General features: G+C 40.5%; 1 long non-coding RNA gene across 9 annotated transcripts in view; it reads right to left on the bottom strand.

The window, feature by feature from the left end:
• LOC106510382 (uncharacterized) overlaps nucleotides 1-22062 on the bottom strand; it is a 331715-nt gene that overhangs the window by 143308 nt on the left and 166345 nt on the right. The gene's annotated exons all lie outside the window — the stretch shown is intronic.

The raw sequence follows: 22062 nt of genomic DNA, 5'->3' as shown, positions 1-22062 counted from the left end.
CTAAACTGCCCTCCACACCACCCTTGGCTCCCTCGTCTGGATTTCCTCATTCAGTTTGTCAGTGGGAAAAAGGAGGAAAGGGAATATGATGGACAGCATGGAAGAGGAGTAAAAACACCTAAGTTTTCTCTTTGCTTTCTATCCCTCTGATTGCAAAACCCTTAATTAGAGGGTCTTATGCTGGCATAATAACCACAGATAACTGATATCTAATAATTGTTGATTAAGGGGAAGTGGAAGAAATCTGTGGAGTATTTGCAGAATCTCATATTCACCAGAATTTATAGAATGTTGCATAAGAACACCAAGGGCTAGATGAAGACACACTCTCTACCCACAGGAGTTTGGACTCTAACCTACATTTTAAAATTTAGTTTAGAAATATTCACATGTGTTTTCAGTGTTAGTAAAAAGCCTTCAAAAAGAGACAGAAAATCCTAAATGTTGGAGGAAAAAATAAAGTTCTAATTTTTCAACAAAGTCACTTTCAAGGCCATACAAACCTGTCCCCCCTTCCTCAGACTTAACCACTCACCCTGTCACAGCCCAGTATTCAAAATCTGCATTATTTCAATTGGGTCTCATTGTGGAATTATCCTCATTTGCAATGCTCATAGACTGTTAGATTCATAGCATTTCATCTAACAATTTCAGGAAAGTATGGGCAATTTGCCCCAGTCTCCCACCTAAGAGGAACACCCCCTTCCCAGGGGAACATCAACCCACTTTATGGGGACCCTTCCACATTTCACAGCCACCACTCCCATCTTTGAAGAGCTCTCGACTTTTAAAACATTCTTTGTTTGATCTCAAATCTATCTTCCTTCTACCCCAAATACTTTATGAAACTATCATTAATAGAATGATTCAACATCTGATTTATTTCAACAGAAATTTATGATAGAAGTAGAGACATGAGTAAAACTTGATCTCAATATTTATTGTTTACATAGTTCTATAGGTGCTAAACACTCTGACTTTTTAAAGAGAAAGAGGCTAGGGAGGATTTCAACTTTAGTGAATATTCTAATTAGATTGGTAGATTACAAGCCATGTAAATTATAGTAATGAAATCAGACAGCTATACATAAGAGTCCTCCAACTCTTCCTAATCCAGTCATCTGTCAAGGGACATTTGGGTAGGAAGATGTGGTATATATACACAATGGAATACTACTCAGCCATAAAAAAGAACAAAATAATGCCATTTGCAGCATCGTGGATGGAACTAGTTACTCTCATACTGAGTGAAGTAAGTTGGAAAGAGAAAGACAAATACCATATGATATCACCTATATCTAGAATCTAATATACGGCACAAATGAACCTTTCCACAGAAAAAAAAATCATGGTCCTGGAGAATAGACTTGTGGTTGCCAAGGGGGAGGGGGAGGGAGTGGGATGGATTGGGAGCTTAGGGTTAATAGATGTAAACTATTGCTTTTGGAATGGATTAGCAATGAGATCCTGCTGTATAGCACTGAAAACTATTTCTAGTCACTTATGATAGAGCATGATAATGGGAGAAAAAAGAATGTATACATGTATGTGTAACTGTTTAACCATTCTGTACAGTAGAAAAAAATTGTACTGGGGAAGTAACAATTAAAAAAATTTTAAAATAAATAAAAAGTAAATAAATGCCCTCCAAAGGCTCAATAATGTTGATAAAATGAAATAAGAAACATATCTAATAAAAGTAAACATTAGTATAAATTTTTTTACTATTATTATTATTTTGCTGTACCCTCAGCATATGGAAATTCCCAGGCTAGGGGTTGAATCAGAGCTGTAGCCACAGGCCTATACCACAGCTCACAGCAACACCATATCCCTAACCCTTTGAGCAAGGCCAGGGATCGAACCTGCATTCTCATGGATGCTAGTCAGATTCATTTCCACTGAGCCACATGGGAACTCCAAGGCAAGATGTTCTAAAAATAAATTTGCAAAGAAAAAAGTCAGAACAAAGCAATATTCTTTGTTTTCTGTTCATAAAACAGAATAAAGAGGCCATTTTTATGCCATGAGCACAGTTAAGAGGTTGTGTAAGTTTAATTTATAAATAATTTTGAAACACTAAAAGAGACATGGGGGGGTGTTTGTTCTATAAGTTAAATAGCAATTTGATTTTAACTTCATTAAAAATAAACTTTCACCTGTTACTAATTTTCTTCTTAGTTACAAAGCCATTTTTTGTTTGAATGAAAGGAAAAGAGCATCTTGATGTTGTTTATACAGTCCAAATAACAGAACAAATTGCAAAGGCCCATGGACACTAAAAAGCAAATAAAATAACTTTTCCAAGAATATGTTGAAAACATGACCAGGGCTACATACAATTATAAGTATTGTATTGTGAGACTCAAACAGTACCCCCAGATAGTGCATATTTGAGTTGCAAACTGCAATCCTACATCTGAGAATAATTCTTTTGTATGTACTATCTTTAATTTTGGACTTGTAACAAAGTCTGAAAATGGAGCCCAGTATTACAAAAAGCCTTCCCCAACCTCCGCCAGCAAAACAAAAAAAGTGTTTTGTGTGGTGTCCTTGGTTTCAGTTTTATTACAAGGGGTGTGTTGGACTGTGTATGTATAATTGTGTGTTTGTTTATAGTTTATGAATATGCGTGTAATTTTGGCATAGGCTTCCATTTTCAAAAGCAGCCCAAGCTCATGCCAACAAACAAGCAGAAACAGCTCTTAAAAGATACCAAATGACTCGATGGGACCATTTCAATCTGAGCCATTCACATAAATGAATGAATAGGTTATAGCAATAGCTTCCACAGTTAAGTTTTTATACATTGAAACCCAGAGTCCAGGCCTGTGTTTCCAAACTGGCAGACCAGGTGCAGTCAGGGGACACCCTAGCCAACAGATGATGAGAAAATAACAGGAAAAATATCTTCTACAAAGACATAACTTTGTGCCTTGGCAAAAGCAGAGTTTAGATAAACATTCCACAGTCAACAGATAATCTGACATCTCTTATTTACGAAGCCCCCTTTCCAACTCTTACTGGAAAAAATTAGAGAAAGAAAAATTCCCAGTGATTCCAGGATATTCCCAAATGCTCCATCCATTCTCTCTCTCTCTCTCTCTCTCTCTCTCTCTCTCTCTCCCCCTCTCTCTATCTGTATATCCTCCTTCCCCCACTTTCTCTCCCCTTCCCTCCACCCCCTCACCTCCTTTCATTTTTCCCCTCTCCCTCTTTCTGCTCCTCCTTCTACCCTTCCACTCATAGCAAAGCAACACTAGCCAGTCTTAGCCATATTCCTTTAGCGCTTAGTGAAGGCATTACATGTCGCTTGGCTCTTAACCTCCAAACTTCCAGAGTTAGTGATTTGTCACTGCTCGGTTTTATCATGAGCACTCCCTCATGGGTCTCTAATGAATGACCTTTGACAGAGCTTTTTTCTCATTTTCCATTCTTCACCTTATGAGCACATTAGAAGCCATGGACACTCACTTCTTGAAATCCTCTCCCTATGGTTTCCATAATGCATGCTTCTCACTCTCTATGTCCCTGACAATCTTTCCTCTGCATTTTTGTCCAATTCTTCTTCCTTAATCATCTCCATAAATGCAAGTGTTCCTCAAAGATCTTGCTCTGGCCAAATTCCCTGTTCATTCAAGTGTGGCTTGTAGGGGCCTGGTTCGATTCAACAGCTTGAATTAACAGCTCAAGAAAATTTTTTTTTAAAAATTTTTTAAAAGGATTCCAAATCTTTTCCTTACCTGTGCTCTCTCCCAAGTTTCACTGCCCCATCTCCAAGTCTACCTCAAAACAGTTAGACCTGGATATTCCCTCAGCAACCTAAGACCTTCCTTTTGTGGTACCCCTCATGTACACCCGTACATTGCACCCCTATTATTACCAGCCTGGTTCAACTGCTCTTGGGCTTTTGCCTGGACCCTGTGAAGGGTGCCCTCGTGGCCTTTTACCTCACTTTCCTAGAATTTATCACCTCTTCCGCTGCCCACTGTGTATTTCAAAAGTTCTTCCCTAACCACGTTTCTCCTTTTGAAAAACTCTCAACACCTCCCCATCCCACAGAATAAAGCCCGAGCTCCTTTCTCCGATGTTCACACTCCTTTCTGTGATAAACTGGATTAATCTGTCCTGACTCACATTCCCCACCCCACCTCCCATGAGCCCTCATCACGTGCCTTTCGCATTAGCTGAAATTAACTAGTCAGGGTCCTTTCACGTTCACAAATACCCTCATTCATGTACTTCCTTTGGCCCAAAATGCTTTTTTCTTCATCCCTGTCATTTTTGAAGTCCACCCCATCCTACAAAGCCGCAACAGAATATAACTGGCAATGGAGAGTCTTCCTTTATCCCCCCCACGCCCACCCACCAGGAAGATGAGGTCCTGACTATAAACTCATCTCCTCCATTGCCATTTTTTGCCTTGTGGAATCTCCAAAACCTTCTAACAAACTTCTCGAAACCTGGAGCTATGTGTGTCCAGCACAATGCTGGGTACATGAGAGTTTCCTTTTTGCTTCATTCACTTAATAAATATTTACAAGGTACTGTCCTGTCCTGTGCACTGGGAATTCAATAGTGAATGAAACTCAGCCCTTGCTTTTACGGGGTTTACATTTTAGATTCAAAAGAAACGTTTATGGCATTAAAAACTCTAAGAAAAAAAAAGTTTTTTTAAGAAAATATTAAGTTCTCCAAATGTCAGTATTTTATAGAAGCAAAGTTCTTGTATACGAAGGGTCTGTGCAAATCCGAAACATTATTATTCCATCACAGAGGACAGGCTGGCTTCTCCTCCAGAAGGAGAGAAGAAAGGCGTCAGTGTGGCTCCCTGGCATCCTGCCCTGCGATCCTCTCTCCTGCCTTTCTCCACTCCCAGTTCTGACCTTGATTTTTCCATTTTTGATCTTATGCACACCCTGCCTTTTGCCACACCTACCCCCGCATCCTACTGGGACCTGGCTTTGTCCTCCTAGCTTCGACCTCATTCCCTCCTAGCTGGGCTGCATGTCTGAACTGGATATGGGTCCAAACCATTTTACAATCTTGATTATGTTTTCTTTCTAAACAACAGATAAATGGACGACCCTGGTGACCAAACCTCACAGAGGACAATTCTGTGACCATCTGGTGAGGGACCTTGGACCCCCATAGCCCATACTGGCTTAATCAACAAGGTCCAAATATAAATAGATAAGCAAACTCCATCACTGAGCACAACGTGATGATATTCTCTGAAAATCCAACCGCACAGGACACCATCCTGGGTTAGGATCTGGCTGCTGCCTTAGGCCTTAGGAGCCAAGGAAATTGTGTCTCCAGTTAGAAGTTCACTCTCTTTGCTTCTTTCCTCTGAATAAATGTCACTTCCCTGGAAACAAGAACCTTATTCATTAACTGAGAATTGGGGTCACTGCTCTGTCTAACAGAGTTTCTTTTTCTCAAGTCTTCCACTCCTCCTCCCTCAAAATACTTCTTGACGTCTCAAGTTCACTGAGGGATGTACTACCAAATGGCTAGACTTATAGGCTATCAGCAATATTCCTAGGTGCTAATTAAGAACATCTGCCTTTCACCATAAATTTCTCCATCATGTCTCAATTAAAAAAAAAAAAAAAAAGCAGATGCATCTTCCAGGAATTCTGAAATGCAGAAGATGTATGGTGTGTCTTGATTTCATGAGTTCTATAAGATCAACAGAAAACTCTTAGACCTGTTTTGAGTAAACTGTCTTTGGAGCCTGCGATGTAATTTAGTCAAGGATGCAGCACACAGCAGGAATCTGCTTCAAATAACTAACCCTGTTACCTTCTTGTTTCCTGCACAAATTCCTCTGTGAGGGACAAAAACAGGGCTTCTTGTTCCTTTTAAGGAAATAAGGTTTTTAAAAAGGCTTACAAGCTCAAAATGGAATTCAAAGTCAGCAGTCTTAGAAGTATTACACCAGGCTATGGAAGGTAAGTTAAATGGATGCTAAATTCAGGGCCTAATTAAGTAATTTTATAGTATCTTCAAATCCTTTACCACATAGATCTTTTTATTATGTTTGTAAACTAAATTTGGAAATAGCTTCCCCTGGGACTAGGTCAGTCCCTGGGATTACATAAAGACGTTTTGGAAGTTACATTAACTCTTTCTGGCCATATTGGGGTCCCTGTAAGATTTGGGGAAAAAAATAATAACTTACTAAATGATCCTTGAACAAGACAAAACAGTTTCCAAGAATACTCATCTCATTATCCCAGAAGCTCTCTCCCATGATGTAAATCTCAAAACAAATATATAAGCATGTTGCTCCCATTTCCTTAAGCTGTACCTGCCCGGGGTGATAACGGGATAGGAAAGAAAGAAACGCTAATCTCCAGGTTATCTCCTGCTGTGGACATCACTGTCACTCAGCCCTGAATTCCCTCCTACCTAACACAGAATCATCCTGGGAACGTCTCACGGGCACTCACAAATAATCTGTCCCTCGGTCTCTGAGAAGATATTAGTTAACATTTTATTTTTTAATTTTTATTATGGTTAATTTCAATGTTCCTTCAATTTCTGCTGTCCCAGTCATGTGTATGTATGTACACACACACACACACACACACACACATATGGGGGTATATACACATTCTGTTTTTTTCATGCTATCCTCCATCATGTTCTAACTGAGGAGACTGGATATAGTTCCCTGTGCTAGACAGTAGGACCTCAATCCTTATCTATTCTAAATGTAATAGTTGGTATCTACTGACCCCAAACTCCCCATCCATCCCATTCCCTCCCTCCTGGCAACCACAAATCTGCTCTCCCTGTCCATGATCTGTTTCTGTTTTGTAGATAGGATCACTTGAGCCATATTTTGGATTCCACATAGAAGTGATATCATATGGTATTTGTCTTTCTCTTTCTGACTTACTTCACGTAGTATGAGAGTCTCTAGTTTCATCCATATTGCTGCCAATGGCATTATTTCATCCTTTTTTATGGCTGAGTAGTACTCCAGTGTATATATGACATAACATCATTTGCCCTTCTGCAAAAGCACAGTTCCAAGCAGCTTCCAATAACCATTCATTCCACAAGAATTTTTAAGAACTCTGGACCAAGCAAATTACTGAGTAGCAGGGGTTAAGAAAGAGCAAGGAAGACAGTTTCTACTCTTGAGACATTTTTAGTCTTGACTCTGTTGCTACCCTTCCTGCTTGTAAAAGTCCCCTGGCTCCTCTGCTTTATGACAATGGCCTCTTCAGCTGGAGGGGAAAGAACCCAGCCCTATCCGTTGTCTCTCTTGTGCTTTTGCTCAGTCACTGGGCCCACAAAGCACTTTATGGCCCATCAAGTGTTGGGCCTTTTTATTTTGTCCTGGCTCAGATTTCCCTGAAATGGACCTCAGTTCCAGGGACATTACATTAAACTGCAGTCAAAACTACTCTTTTCCCAGAAACAGTAATCTTTAGACCAAGTGTGTATACTTTTCTTTGCTCTCAAGATGACCTGAAATTCAACATCTGTTTAATCTGTTATGAAAAAGTCAAGAAAATCAGAACACCATGTCTCCTATTTGCTCCTAGTACTTTTTAGAGCCACACCCATAGCATATGGAATTTCTCAGGCTAGGGGGTCGAATTGGAGCTACAGTTGCCGGCCTACACCACAGCCACAGCAACTCAGGATCCAAGCCACGTCTGCAACCTATACCATAGCTCACGGCAACACCAGACCCTTAACTCACTGAGCAAGGCCAGGATCGAACCCGCATCCTCATGGACACTAGTCAGGTTCATTAACCACTGAGGCACGGCAGGAACTCCACTCCTAGAACTTTAAATAAACTAATTGCCTCCAACATCTCTTTAATCCATTGGTAGTTTAAAATGCACAAAAGTGATAGAGAGAAATTTAAGAAACTTTGGTTAAATCATTTTTTTCTATCATTTTACCCTATCACTGGACCCTATGATGTTAAAATGACATGTAATCAATTAACTATGATGGCAAATACAAAACTCACTCTTTTTTCAAACTTATTCACAAAACAGAAAAAGATGCCAAAACCAAACTTAGAGTGACCAAAGAGAAGGCACTGGAGGGGGGTGGGGAATAAATTAGGAGGTTGGCATCAACTTACACACACTACTGTGTATAAAATAGATAAGCAACAAGGACCTACCGTATAACACAGGGACATATACTCGGTACTGTTGATAACTTCTACGGGAAAAGAATCTGAAAAGGAGTGGATATATGTATGTGCGTAACTGATTTACTTTGCTCTACACCCGAAATTAACACAACATTGTAAAGCAACCATACGCCAACAAAATTTTTTAAAAAACGAAACTAACTCCTTTTTCTACAATGCCATTTTCACCCACTTTAGGATAAAATATTTACAAAGCCAAACATCAAATGATTTGTCAAAATCACCAATGAGATAAACAATTATTTAATTATTAAGTAATATTCAACAATTATTTATTGTCTTAACTTATTTAATTATTTAACAGTCCCTAGAGAGGATAAAAATTAGATCCCATCTGCGTGTGGTAGCATAAAATGTTAGGCTAGAGCACAGGCTGGGCAGTCATACACATTTATGGCCAAATCCCCACCCTCCAACTCACCACCTAGGGGACCCCACCAAGCTCCTTCAATGCTCTGGGCCTCAGTTTCTTCATTTTTAAAGTGAGCACAGTAATGCCTAGATTAGAGATATTTCACCAGAACTACATTAGATGCAAACAGTGAGTAATACACTGCCTGTCATAAGTGAATTTTCTCTCCACTAAGGGATTATGAGCCCAATAGAAAAACCAGGATAAATACAAAAATAACTGCCCTGGACGGCTATAGGAAGTAAATGTTATACAGCATTACAATGCACCCACATGGATTTCAAAAGGAGCTGTCAGTCCTTGTCAAGGTGATCAGAGCAAAACTTCAGGAAGTGGCATCTGAGCTGAGCCACATGGCATGGTCAAAACTGGCGACTTAGAGCTGGATGAAATTCTGAGATAGAGAAAACACAAGCGCTCCATCTCAGAGGTAGGAAATTTGGGAGCAGAGCTCTGGAGGGTTCACCCAGTCAGGTGTGCAAGGGTTGGGGGGGCGGGGGGCAGGAGTCAGTGCCATGGTCAAAGCTTACACAGCCCCCAGGTAAAAAGGATTGTAAGACTCAAGCCCAAATGGCCATTTTCTGGATAAACTAAACCTTCTTTTTCTAAACTGCCTCTGCCTTGACAGTCACCTTCTGGAAGTAGAACTGCTGAGTTAATCAGCCTCCATCCCCTCTTCCCACGCCTGTTTCTTGTGACCAACTAGACACCTGTGTAATATGTACCCACGGCTAACACCAAGAAAGTGGGGGCCATCTCACCTTCAGATTCCCCCTTGTGCTGTAAGCCACTAAGCTTTAGCTTCTCTCACCTGTTTCTGGTGGCCTTATTTAGAATGCTCAGCACCATTAAGAGAAAAATAATGATTCCATGATATGGTTCCTGTGCTGAAAGCCTTTCCAAGACCCTGGGTGAAGAGGAGACACTTTATCCTGGGCTACCCCCTTCCAGAGTCACTGCTGCTCTTTCCTCACTTTGACTTCTTAGATTTTTTGGGTGAGGTTCTCAGAGAAAGGCCCTGAGCTGGCTTCACATTGTGAACCCAACCAATTCCGAGGGTGAAAGGGCACAGATTGCATTTTCAGAGGGGTCCCAGGCACCACCTGAGAAGGAGCCAGGAGCTGTTACTCAGAAATATTCCTTTCTGAGTTCCCATTGTGGCTCAGGGGAAACAAATCTGACTAACACCCATGAGGATGCAGGTTCCATCCCTGGCTTTGCTCAGTGGGTTAAGGATCTGGCACTGCCATGAGCTGTGGTGTAGGTCATGGACACAGCCCAGATCCTGCGCTGCTGTGGCTGTGGTGCAGGCCGGCAGCTATAGCAGCGCTTCTACCCCTAGTCTGGGAACTTTGATATGCCATAGGTGTGGCCCTAACAAGACAAAAACAAAAGAAAAAAAGAAATGTTCTTTTCAACAACCAGAGGATGGGGAGAGAGGGTTAAGAAACAGTGGGTCCAAGAGAAGAGGGTCAGTCATTTCACCGGCTCCAGATGAAGAGAGACCCGCACAGCAAGTACAGGTCAGCAAACGAGGGCAGAATGTACAAAAGCAGGCCAAGAGAATAGTGCCTGGAAAGGGCAGAACCAGGCTGTGTATTTATGAAAGTCCTACTTCCAGACTCTTCTACACTCAACCCGCCACTTCAGTCATGAGGAATGTAAAAAAAATTCAAGCAACTCATTAAAACTGTTGCAGTACTAAATACCATGTGAAATGGTTTACTCCAGGCCCCCATTTAAATTGCTTTGTACAAAATAAAAGCCTTTTGCTTAGCCCACTGGTATGGTGAAAAGTTATTGTTATTATTTTTTTTAATAAGAAAACGGACCATTTTATTTATACACATACATATATATACATACATATTCTTGTAGGAGAAACGGACTTAAATTGCAGAAAGATGAGCTTATTAAAATTCATTGCAATTCTCACACCATTGTATTTTTTAATAACCATCTTGCTTTCTGGGGCGGCCCCCCTGCACAGTGCACAGATGCATTTGGCCTCACCCAGGTCAAAAGTGATGCTTCAGTGCATCCTTGGGGATTAGGTCTGTATTTCAACACAATTCACTTTTAGCGTAAAATTTGATTGAACCAAGCCAGTAAAAATACATTAGAATGTTTATATGTGAGATCTAACCTTTGAGCTCGTTCCTGAATTGTGGCTGTATTAGATAAGGTCAAAAAGAGAAGAGGAACACGAACTCGTGAAGAAATGGGTGGCTGAAGGGCCAGCCCTGAAATGGTGCTCTTAAAATGTAATGTCCTTTCCTGACCCAAGGGCAGGATCTTCATCATGCAGGTGCCAGTCAGTGTTTAGCAGGAAAGGCTTTTTCTGATGACATGATGACTAATTTTTTAAAGATAACAGAGTAATAAAACATTTAAATACAGGTAAAATTATTCCCATAGATTGTTGACATTTTTTCTTGTGAGAGTTTCAAGTAATGGTGTAAAAAAATACTCTCATAGGATTAGGCATACAGTACATACATTTTGGTTTTAATGTAATTTAATGTTTATTTTATATTGGAGTATATCTGATTTAAAATGCTGCATTAATTTCAGGTGTGCAGCAAAGTGATTCAGTTATACAAACACATACAGCCATTCTTTTTAAAATTCTTTTCCCATATAAATTATTATGGAATACTGAGTAGAGTTCCCTGTGCTGTATAGTAGGTCCTTATTGTTTATCCAGTTTGGGATGAGCAGATGCAAACTATTATATATATACAATGTATATATATATTTCTTTTAGAGATGTTTTAAGTCAAATAATGCTTAATGATAAAATAGATGAGTTATTGTTTCATCCTACATACCATAATATTTTCACCAAATCTGTCATTTTTTTCCAACTTTCAAAAAGTATCCCCACCCTCTCCATGCATTCTAGAGATTTGAGGGTGGATGATGGAGGGACAGTGAGACTGTGAGTAGCTATAAAATGTCCTTGGTATTTATTTTAATTTATAAGGTTTTGATCTTTTTAGCAATTTAAAAAACTAAATATTGAATTATCAAAGCCCCTAAATCTGCCCGTATCAAGGAAATTAAGGAGTGTAATAATTTGAATTGATTATGAAATGTGACATTATTTTTAAGCTTTCCTGATTGTTTTCCCTAGCCTAGAAAAGCAGGTAGTGATGAAAACTGCTCGAAACTTTCTTACTTCCAGGTGTTGTTATCTAGGCAAGAACACTTTATATCTGAATTAAATTATTAAGTACTGAATTGCGGATACCAAAAATTTTTGCAAATGACATTAGTTTAATGAAAAGAAAGCTATGTACTTTATCTACAGAGAAGGAAAAAAAACCTGCCTCTGAAAAAATTAACGCTACCTCTAGCCGTGGACAAGGTAACCCAGATGGAGAAAGCAAACTTCCAGCCCTCAGCTGACTTTTCATGGGGTTTCCCTTAAACTCCATTTTATACATGCACCTTATTAAATCTCCCTAATGTGGCAGTTGTCTGGAGCCTGGGCTATAACCGAGTCAAACCTAGGGTGATGGAGGTAACAGAAACCGCTGGCACCAGCCTTCTGGGGAGTTATCGTGTTTGAGAAAGAAAACATTATCAGGGTGGTAGCATAGCCCCCAGAGTAATAAAGCAGCCAGACACCTGGAAGCAATTATGTGCACAGTCGCCATTATCCATCATGCTTTGCTCACTGTCTCTCTTGCAAAGACCTTTGTTTTTACACTCTCGGTAGCTAACTTCTGGGCTGAAAAGCCTGTTTCACAAACGATGTTTTCCACCGAGGCCCTTCCACTTACTGCCATTCCCACATGTCGATCGTTTGTTTGCACAGCCCAGCGACAAACCTTAGAACTGCTGTCATAATAAGTTGGTTACCGGGCTTGCAGGAGCAGCTGCATCAATCACACTCCTGCAGAAACAAAACCCGGCTTTGCCCACCAACACGGCTCAGCAGTGTGCACTCTGCGCCCCTCAAATGGAACGGTTTAAGCACCGTTTTCCATCTAGGCTTAATTTAATATTTTTCCAAATCAGATTATTGCTTGTAAGTCATTATTGTCAAGTTCTTTCTGACATTTATGTATCGCTCAGATCCCATTATTCATTAGGCTGTTGTGCCGCAGGCTATCTAGTTAGCCTGGGTCCTGAGATCAAATGCTTTTTTCCTCAGGTCAGGGGGTATCAGGACTATAGAAAATTATCGGATCTTCCACTACTGTTCTGGTGCCTTAAAATTTAATCAGCTTTCCAGATATTTCCTCAACCTCTTGCTTCACTTGTTTAGGTTAAATAGCATTCTTGTAATGGATTAAAAATATATATATATATCCATGTGTTTTGCATTCACGTTCATTGCCATAAGTTCATACACACTTCCTGTAAGAGAAATTAAATGCTAATTACACTGGCTTTATTAATGGGATATTGATAACTGATCATCTTATGTGTGAACTGGGTTCATTTAGCAAAAGTCCTTTTCCAGTTTGGTACTAAAACATCTAAGAAGTTTCTCTGAAACCCGTTAGATTCTCTTCCAAGAAATCTTATAAAACAGAATGGTTTTAGAGCATAAATGTAGGTAAATACAAAGTAAAGTTTTGAGAAACTTAGTATTTATTAAGGCGCCCCCTGTGTTGGGACACACACACTAAAACATTCAAATGAAACAGTCCTTGTTCCTTTAGGATCTCACATTTGGAAGTTGACAGCATTAAAAAATCAAACAAGCATCCAGAATTTGGAAAATAGGGGAAGTAAGTAGGAGGAGCAGAGTTCATATTAGGGGTGTTCCTCTGAAAGAAAACAGCCCTGGCCCCACTGCTGTCGGTTCCTTATCACCACTTATCTCCTAAGCCAGTGGCACAACTTTAAAGGGACTTGACGTCAGGCTCTCAGAGCAGGGCTCCCGTTCATCTGCTACTAAGGCTTCCAAATGGTTTGATCCTGGTCATTTAGAAAACCAGTTCCATTTACTTGCTGTCCAATTTCTGCTAGAGATATAATGGTTCCCATAACTTCAGTTTGGAGATTAGTGAGCCACGTCTGAGAAAGATGATTTGACAATAAAAGTCAGGCTCCTTTCCAGTGGTTTTAAGTTCCCAACACGATTTTTGTAACAGGAATCCATATTCGTACCCCTATACTTTCTAAAACAAAAAGTTTGGGTTCTGATATTAACTCGGTTAATAGATTGATGTCCTTAGAAGCCAGGGAATGAAATAGAGTTCCGTTATTACTCCAACAGGCTGACAAAACCTGGGTGCAACAGAACCACCTTCTCCCTATAAAAATCTATTCTCTTCAACCCTTATCAGACTATGTATCAGACTATTTTTAACCCTTGTTTCCTCAAAATTTCTCAGCCTCTTCCTACCCGTCCCCCACCCCCTCACCCTACACCCCTAACCGAGCACTCTGCCAATCTCAGGTAACCACTTACATATTTCAATAGCCAGTACTCTGCTGCAATCTTTCTCAAGGCCCAGTCACCACAGAGAGCACAGTGCAAGAATCCCACGAATGGCTTAACATCTGGATCAGTATTGCCCCTTGTTCATCTATCCATCAGCCCGCAGGTTGGACAGTTTTCACCAATGTCTTTTTTTTCTCCATGAGGCTTCTAGCTTAGACTAATTTCTGAATTAAAGTTCCTTTCTGAACTGTCCTACCCTAAAACTGAGAACCATCTCCATGCTTCCCCTGTCACTGCCACTATTAACACAATACATATTTCTGATTGTCAAAAAAAAATTTCCAACTTAGATAAACTGATTTGTAAGCAGAATACTGATCTAATGAAAATAGTCTTCCTCAAATCTCAGCTTTGAATCTTCCATGAATATCTCCCTTGGTGCCAGGTGGCCTTTTTGTGATTAAACATGCTATTTTCAGAGTTCCTCTCATGGCTCAGTGGTTAATAAATCCGACTAGGAAACATTAGGTTGCGGGTTCGATCCCTGGCCTCACTCAGTGGGTTAAGGATCCGGCATTGCCGTGAGCTGTGGTGTAAGTCGAGGACACAGCTCTGATCTGGCGTTGCTGTGGCTGTGGCGTAGGCCACACCTACAGCTCCGATTAGACCCCTAGCCTGGGAACCTTCATATGCCACAGGCGTGGCCCTAGAAAAGACAAAAAAAAAAAAAAAAAATTGCTATTCTCAGAGCTCCCATTTGGCTCAGCAGGTTAAGGACCCAATGAAATCTTTGTGAGGATGCAGATTCCATCAGTAGCCTTATTCAGTGGGCAAGCTGCAGCATAGATCACAGATGCAGTTCAGATCCAGTGCTGCTGTGGCTGTGGTGTAGGCTGGCAGCTGCAGCTGTGATTGGACCCCTAGCCTGGAAACTTCCATATGCTAAGGGTGTGGCATTTAAAAAAAAGAAGAAAGAAAGAAAATGCTATTCTCGTTCCACCAAGTTCTTCTGCCCTCTAGGTAGCTGTCCCCAAAACTGCCAGGACATAAGAATCAGCTGGACAGTTGCTTCAAAAAAAACCAGATATCCAGGAGTTCCACTATGGCACAGTGGGTTAAGGATCTGGCATTGCCACAGCTGTGACATAGGATACAGCTCTGGCTCAAATTCAGTCCCTGACCCAGGAGCTTCCATATGCCAATGGGTGCAGCCCAAAATGAAAACAAGCAAACAAACAAATAAGCAGAGAAACAGGTCCTACCCTACCAAGATTCAAGATTCTGATTGCTCAGGGATGGAGTAGGGCCTGGATATTTATCTTTTGATAAACCTCCCCAGGTGATCCTGATAAGCTGAGATTTTAGGAAACACTGACTTACCAAAATCAGTGATTCTTGACTGGCAGGACAGTGGCTAATCACCTGAGCAGACCTCACCAGCCTTGCTGCTCACCCCCCCCGCCAGCCCCAAGAAGCCAGTTCGGTCACACTGAAATTGTCAGGGCCTGCCTTGCACAGTTCGCAAACATTATGCATATGGTTCCGACACTGCACATTAGTTGGGAATCTGGGATATGGAGATATCATCAGAAATAAGTAAGCCCTAAATATTTGGAACTCTGCAATCTGTTCTGACTCTCCAGCATTTCAGTTTGTTCAGAAGCAAACCAAAGAATCAAAGAACCAAAACCATGGAACAACCACTGAGAGACCATTTTTTCTTCACCTGTCTTCGTTAGTAAACGAGCCCCCAGACAGTAGAATTTCCAGTTTAAGTTGAAAACCCTTTAGTGTAAGGAGGGAACATAAACTCTCTCAAGCGTCCAGGGCAGGATGTAACACCTCATTTCCCAGTGTCCTTTCCTCGGTATCGCAACCTGCTTCCTCCGTGTTGCCCTTGTCGGAGACGGAGAAGAACAGATGGTGGCAAAAGCAGGAACCTGGTAATGGAGGCCGGGTCCGCTTGCGCCTTGTCGTGGCTGTGACCCACCCCACCGCCAAATCCCCTTTGCGCCCTCGACCGTGAGATCAGAATGACAGCCCAATTTATCAACGGTGAATATTGGTGTAAACAACTTCAAGGCCGGGATATTTTTCATACCCCCTTGAAAACTGTCATCAGTTTTGTCGACTAGTAAGGCAACCACTGATCCATTTAAGAAACTGTCAGCAGGTGGACAAAAAAGTGAAAGATGGATGCTTTCCAAAGGTCTTAGGAAAAGAGGCTCCAGCTGTCAGAACACATGACTTCTGATGCACCGTCTAGTCGAGCCACGGAGCAAGAGTGTAACCCTCACCACCAGAGTTAGCAGCAGAAGGAACAATTCACTTCAGAAGGAAATTTCCAGACACGCATTCCTTAGTCGTGAGGTGTATGGTACAGCAATGTCGTCTGTGCCACAATTATCCAAAGGGCCAAATTTGGGATTATGAACTCGTGTCTCAGAAACTCTAAATGGAGTCCTGCCCCCATCCCCCACCTCCCCCCAACCACCACCACCACCACTTTACTGAAAATGATTAAAACCCACTGCTTGGAATCTTACACTGAGTAAATCTGGAAAATTTCTTTTCGGAAAACATCATAGATCATCACGCTGTCCACCTTAAAAATCAACAGATCAGCTGGACTTTGCAAATTCACATGTCACTTACAGTCATTTAATGAAAAAAAAAATTTTTTTAAGTGTAGTATTTTTTAATACAGAGACAAGTTGGTAATACAGTGGTTTTGCTTTAATATGGCCAATCACCAAAAAATATATTCCAGTCAAGTGTTTGTCATGTTTAAGTGATCTAATTCAAAAATATTCTCAACCCTTAGCCCTCGGGGATACTGGCAAAAAGAGCCAGTTACATATTGCCACCAAAACGTTAATAAAATCATTTGTTTCTAAGTAGTAGATATAAAATAACTTCAAAAAGTGTAAAGTACTATACAAATGTAATATTCAATTACCATTGTGTGCTGTGGATGTATCTTTGAAGTAATATATTATAAACAAAACATAAATTCAGGACTCATCTTAATAACATTTCAATAATGTAAGTATTATTAAAATTAGCATTTTTTTCACTACAGTGCCCTTCAGTGTTATATGTATTTTTGATGGTGGCTGTACTTGAATTGTTTATAAAATGGTGAGATATAAGCAAAAGAATATAAATCCATCCACAGAATAAAATGGAAAATGACTGAAAAACAGTAGGTTAAGCCCATTCCTAAGTCCATGAACAATTCAGTATTACGTTCAAAATTTGCATTCAATTAAATCAACTTTATAAAAACTATTCTTTCTTTTATATCATTCGACTTATATGGGACAAACTTATACTAACATCAAACAAACTCATCATTTCCTCACAAATGTTGGTTTCCATGAGAATGAAACAAAAAAGGATAAAGTAAAAAGAGAAAAAAATATATGTGGAGTTACAGTTAGATCCCACACCTAAGTTTCTTGAGTCTTGTCCTGCCTTTTCTGGGTGTTCAGGAGACTGCTTAATTCCACAACAGCTCTAAATGAAGCCCCGAATTCTCAGGAAAGAATTGATTTGCTTGCTAGGAGCAAACGGTTGTCTCAAAGCCATTTGGCCAACTGGTCCACCGCAGACTCCAGCTCATTGTGTTAAAATGGAATCTTAGCTTGGTTCAGGGCGAGTCTCAGGTGGGTTCACTTTTCCGTATACAAAGAGTAGGTTTCCTAAGACATCTCACACATGTTCTGATTAGTTATTTTGTTTGTGATTTGGTGGTTTAGTTATTTTGGGGGCAGGGGTGGCTAGCCATGGCCACTTCCTAAGGAATGAAACGCACATTTATATAGTGTCCTACAGGGAGTTCCCGTCATGGCACAGCAGAAAGGAATCTGACTAGGAACCTTGAGGTTGTGGGTTCGATCCCTGGCCTCGCTCTATGTGTTAAGGATCCAGCATTGCCGTGAGCTGTGGTTGTAGGCCTGCAGCAACAGCTCCGATTAGCCCTCTAGCCTGGGAACCTCCATATGCCGCAGGTGCACCCCTCAAAAGACAAAAAGACAAATAAATAAATAAATAGTGTCCTATTTACCTTTATCCAAAAAAAAAAAATCTTTCAATTTAAATCATAGCATTATCAATAAAAATCACTTCCCTTCAATCTTTGGGATCAGAAAACAAATCAGAGTCAAACCCAGCATATTCTCTTTGTCATTCCTTCCCTTGTCTTAGAGAGAGAGACATCCACAGGAAGTATGTAAAAATGGAGAAGTGTTGCTACATGCCATTTGCCCAAACTTCAAAAAAAAAAAAAGCATCCTGCCTGTTCTTCCAACCTGTGGACTTCTTTTTAAAGGACAGCTTACAGTTTTTATAATAAAAATACCCATTTTTTTAAAAAAAAAAAAGTTCTTGCATAAGTAGTCATCTTGAAGACTTCCGTCAAGAAAAGGAAAGATTATCACAAGTTACACATGGTCAGGGCTGCAAAATACATTAGCTGGAGACAAGGAAGGGAACGGCCACTCCACCAAAGCCCCAGTGTGATCATCACAACGATCCAGCAATCCTGCCAAAGCGCCTAACATCGTCTGTGATGGTTTCTTTAAACAGACAATGCAGAAGATTAACTTCCTTTTCTCAATAAGCAATGAGCACTCACGCTATTCTCTAGCATTTTCCTAGAGCAATTATCAATGTCACTTTGTTGATCTTTAAAACACTTCTGGTTGGGAAATAGGAAAACCAAATCAAATCTGCCCAGATCTCCAATCTCCGTGTCTATCTGAGATCTAATTTAGAAGAACTTTCTAAATTCGGCTGTTTCTCAGCTGCTCGTTCATAAACCAAACGCAGCATAAAAAGGATGTCCTCCTGGAGGCCTAGGCCAGTCAACATTTCAGAGAAAACAAAAAGGGTAATTATAGGAATCTGAGCATATTATAGAACATGGTCTTTATTCAGTGGAAACTCAAGTTTCCTAACTACAAACACACTTTTACATAATAGAATATAAGTCTGAGTAGAATAAGAATTTATTTAGATTTGTATCACTGGCTCCCTTCCCCCACCACAGTGTCGAACAGGTCAACCCAGCATGTTCTATTTGTCACTCCTTCCCTTACCTCAGAGAGAGAGACATCCATGGAAAGTACGTAATTTTGAGCTCAAATTAAGAAGAGTCCTACCATCATGCTTCATCTTTCCTCTCGAGAGAAATTCAGTTCTGAGACAACTAATATCATTCAGTTGAAAATATCCAATAAAATGGGAAATCTAAGGACCATATGCTATGTTAAGATGAGGGAATAAGGATTTCCCATTGTGGCTCAAGAGGCTAAGAACCCAACTAGTATCCATGAGGATGCAGATTTGATGCCTGGCCTTGCTCAGTGATTTAAGGATCCAGTGTTGCTGCAGGTGGCAGATGTGGCTCCAATCCTGCATGGCTGTGGTGTAGGCCTGCTGCTCTGATTTGACCCCTAGCCTGGGAACTTTCATAGGCCACAGTTGCAGCCCTAAATAGAAAAAGAAAAAAAAAAAAAAAAAAAGATGAGTGAATAAGGACAAGCGCAACAGTATTAGAACTTTTTTGCTTCAAATGCCTTGCCCAGAGCCAACCCCAGGGGGATGACTTTTTAATAGACAACCAGCCTTACCCTCTCCAGGCTCCAGGGATGCCCTGTGCAGAACCCACATCTGCCCTGACAAAGTGTCACTGTTTCACTGTGGCTCTGCCTCAAAGCCAGCTCTGTGCATCTCCTGGTGGAAGGAATGCTCCAGAGAACTCTTGGGCTCTCTCACCTGTGCTGTTCTAAGAGCTGGTTTAGTTAATCCACAGTCCGAGAAGGAAAAGGGCCATTGGGGCAAAAGCCAAAGTCATTGCTAAGATTGAGCTTGGAGGTGTTTTTCCTGACTTCTTAATAAGTTCGTATGGAGGAGGGGGTGGAAGTGGGGATTGGATAGGGATTCAAAGTAAATTGTCTTCCAATTTAATTCTGAAATGGCAAATGCCTCTCTTTGTGGTCTCATATTTTTTTCAGGTACTGCACTGCCCTTTGGTTGTGCCACAGCTGCGACTTGGAAAGAATCACACAGACTTCTGGCTTCAAGAGACTCAAGTTATCAGAATATAGAGCGATCTTCCCCATCTTATGTGGTTTATGATGTGTTTTTATGTCAGAGCTAACTGTTGAAATTGTTGCTAAATAACCTTAATTGTTGCTAAATAACCTTACTTCATTCCATCCTCCAAGGAAAATCAAAATCAGATGCCAGTGCTTCCAAACCAGCTCGGCTCAAATAATGCCATCTAGGATACCCTCCTGCGTTTCTTCTGCTGCAAAATTAGCAGATGTATTTTCAGGCAAAGGTATTTTGTGTTCACATTTTACAAGGACTGTTTTTTCCCACCTTCTCTTTTGCATTTTTTTTTTTTTTTATGTTTTCCTTAGAGCAAAATACCATATGGTAGACAGGCATGTATACTGTTTGGTAGATTAATGAATTCCCACTGAGATCACATATTCTTCTCCTCCGGGAGTTCTTCTGCCTGTACTCCACGTTTCAGATTTTCTGCAGCTCTTTCTGGATAATGTGACTTGCAAACTGCATGTTTACATCTCTTTCTAGGCTGTGTGAACAGGGATTCTTGAAGCCCATGCTGACAGTACCTACCATGGATATTATTCAATACCGTTATTGGTGTCCACCTCCAAACTCTAGACCCAGCAAACAAGCAACACCTATGTACAGCCTGTTGTAAAAGCTGGGATAACACCAAATCTGGTTGAGTCATTGCCCACATTTTTATTTCTCAACGTAAATATTTTTTATATGAATGAACCAATATTTTTTTCCCTAGGTACAAAGGGCTATTTTTTAATCCCCCATTGAAAGGAGCAGGAGGGAGGTTTACCGCATGCAGACAGCAGTAACAGAACCGCAGCCCTGTTGCATTGCAGACTCGCTGACCTCTTGGCCTTCTGGAGTTTAACCATTTCCTGATGTCTTTTAACAGTAATTTTCTTGTTGGAAAAGCCCTCTCCAAACCGATAGCATCTAAACAAGCCTCTGCCTTAATTGGAAAAATTCTCCCATAAATATTTATGCTGCTGTGATTAGGCCATTTACTGAACTCAACTGCCCATTATGGGTTAAAACAGGGAGCATTGTTTTGGGTTGCCTACAGCCTGGCATGGTTTATTGGACAGACCCGAAGCTGTAATTTATTTAATCAAGCCTCTGACCCCAGCCCTCTGGAGTAGCCAGTAATTGTGAGGGAGAACTAACCACATTGACTAGAATTAGGATTCTGGGTTGTAAATTCTGAAAGTCTCTTTGGGAAGAAAAACAGAGAGAAAAGTAGGTAGAAATGTCTCTGTACATTGTACTGTGGTAAAGATAGGTACAGAGATAGAAAGATGGATTAAAATTTTAAAAAGAAAAAAGAAAAAAAAAAAAACTTGAAAGCAGAGAAGAAGAACCATTTGCCACAGGGTTATCCTCCTGCAGGGTCCATGTTCCTCTTGCCCCTCTGAGACTTTGCCACAAAAGAACTCACCTGGCATTGCATATAATTCCTGCTTTTGGAAATATATCAGATCTGGGGTGCAAATACGGGTATGGAAAGTCTTTTGTATTAAAATCTGCTAAGAAGACTCCAACTTCAGCATAAATTCTGTGTGAATTGAGCCCAAGGTAAAAAGAGGAAAGCTGGCTTTTGTTTCCAAGTGTCAGCTCGCTATTGCGCCCACTTTTGAGGTTATGATTTTTAAGAACTAGCTGCAGAGTATGAGCATTTATTTATGCTGTGTGTGTTTATGCAAATAAATAAATTAAAAACTTTTTACTTTTTTTATTTCCTTTTCCAGCTGCAGATTTTCTCCTGATTCCATTTTGGAGTCATGATTCATTCATATGTTTACAATAAAAAAAAAAAAAAAAGAACCTCTTCTCCACTGGCCTTTTGACCTCCCAGCTGCAGACTCAAACATCCATTCCTTATTTCCAGGCATGATTTTAAAGAGATACTGAAACCAAAAACATATTTTCTTCTTTAAACTCTTTACT

The sequence above is a fragment of the Sus scrofa genome, chromosome 5 (assembly GCF_054392235.1).
Source record: "Sus scrofa isolate SSC_HxYL_T2T_F1_AM1 chromosome 5, Sscrofa_HxYL_maternal_Yorkshire_Landrace_v2.0, whole genome shotgun sequence".
Taxonomy (NCBI): domain Eukaryota; kingdom Metazoa; phylum Chordata; class Mammalia; order Artiodactyla; family Suidae; genus Sus; species Sus scrofa.
Note: the sequence above shows the minus strand (reverse complement) of the source record. Positions and strands in the feature narration are given on the sequence as shown.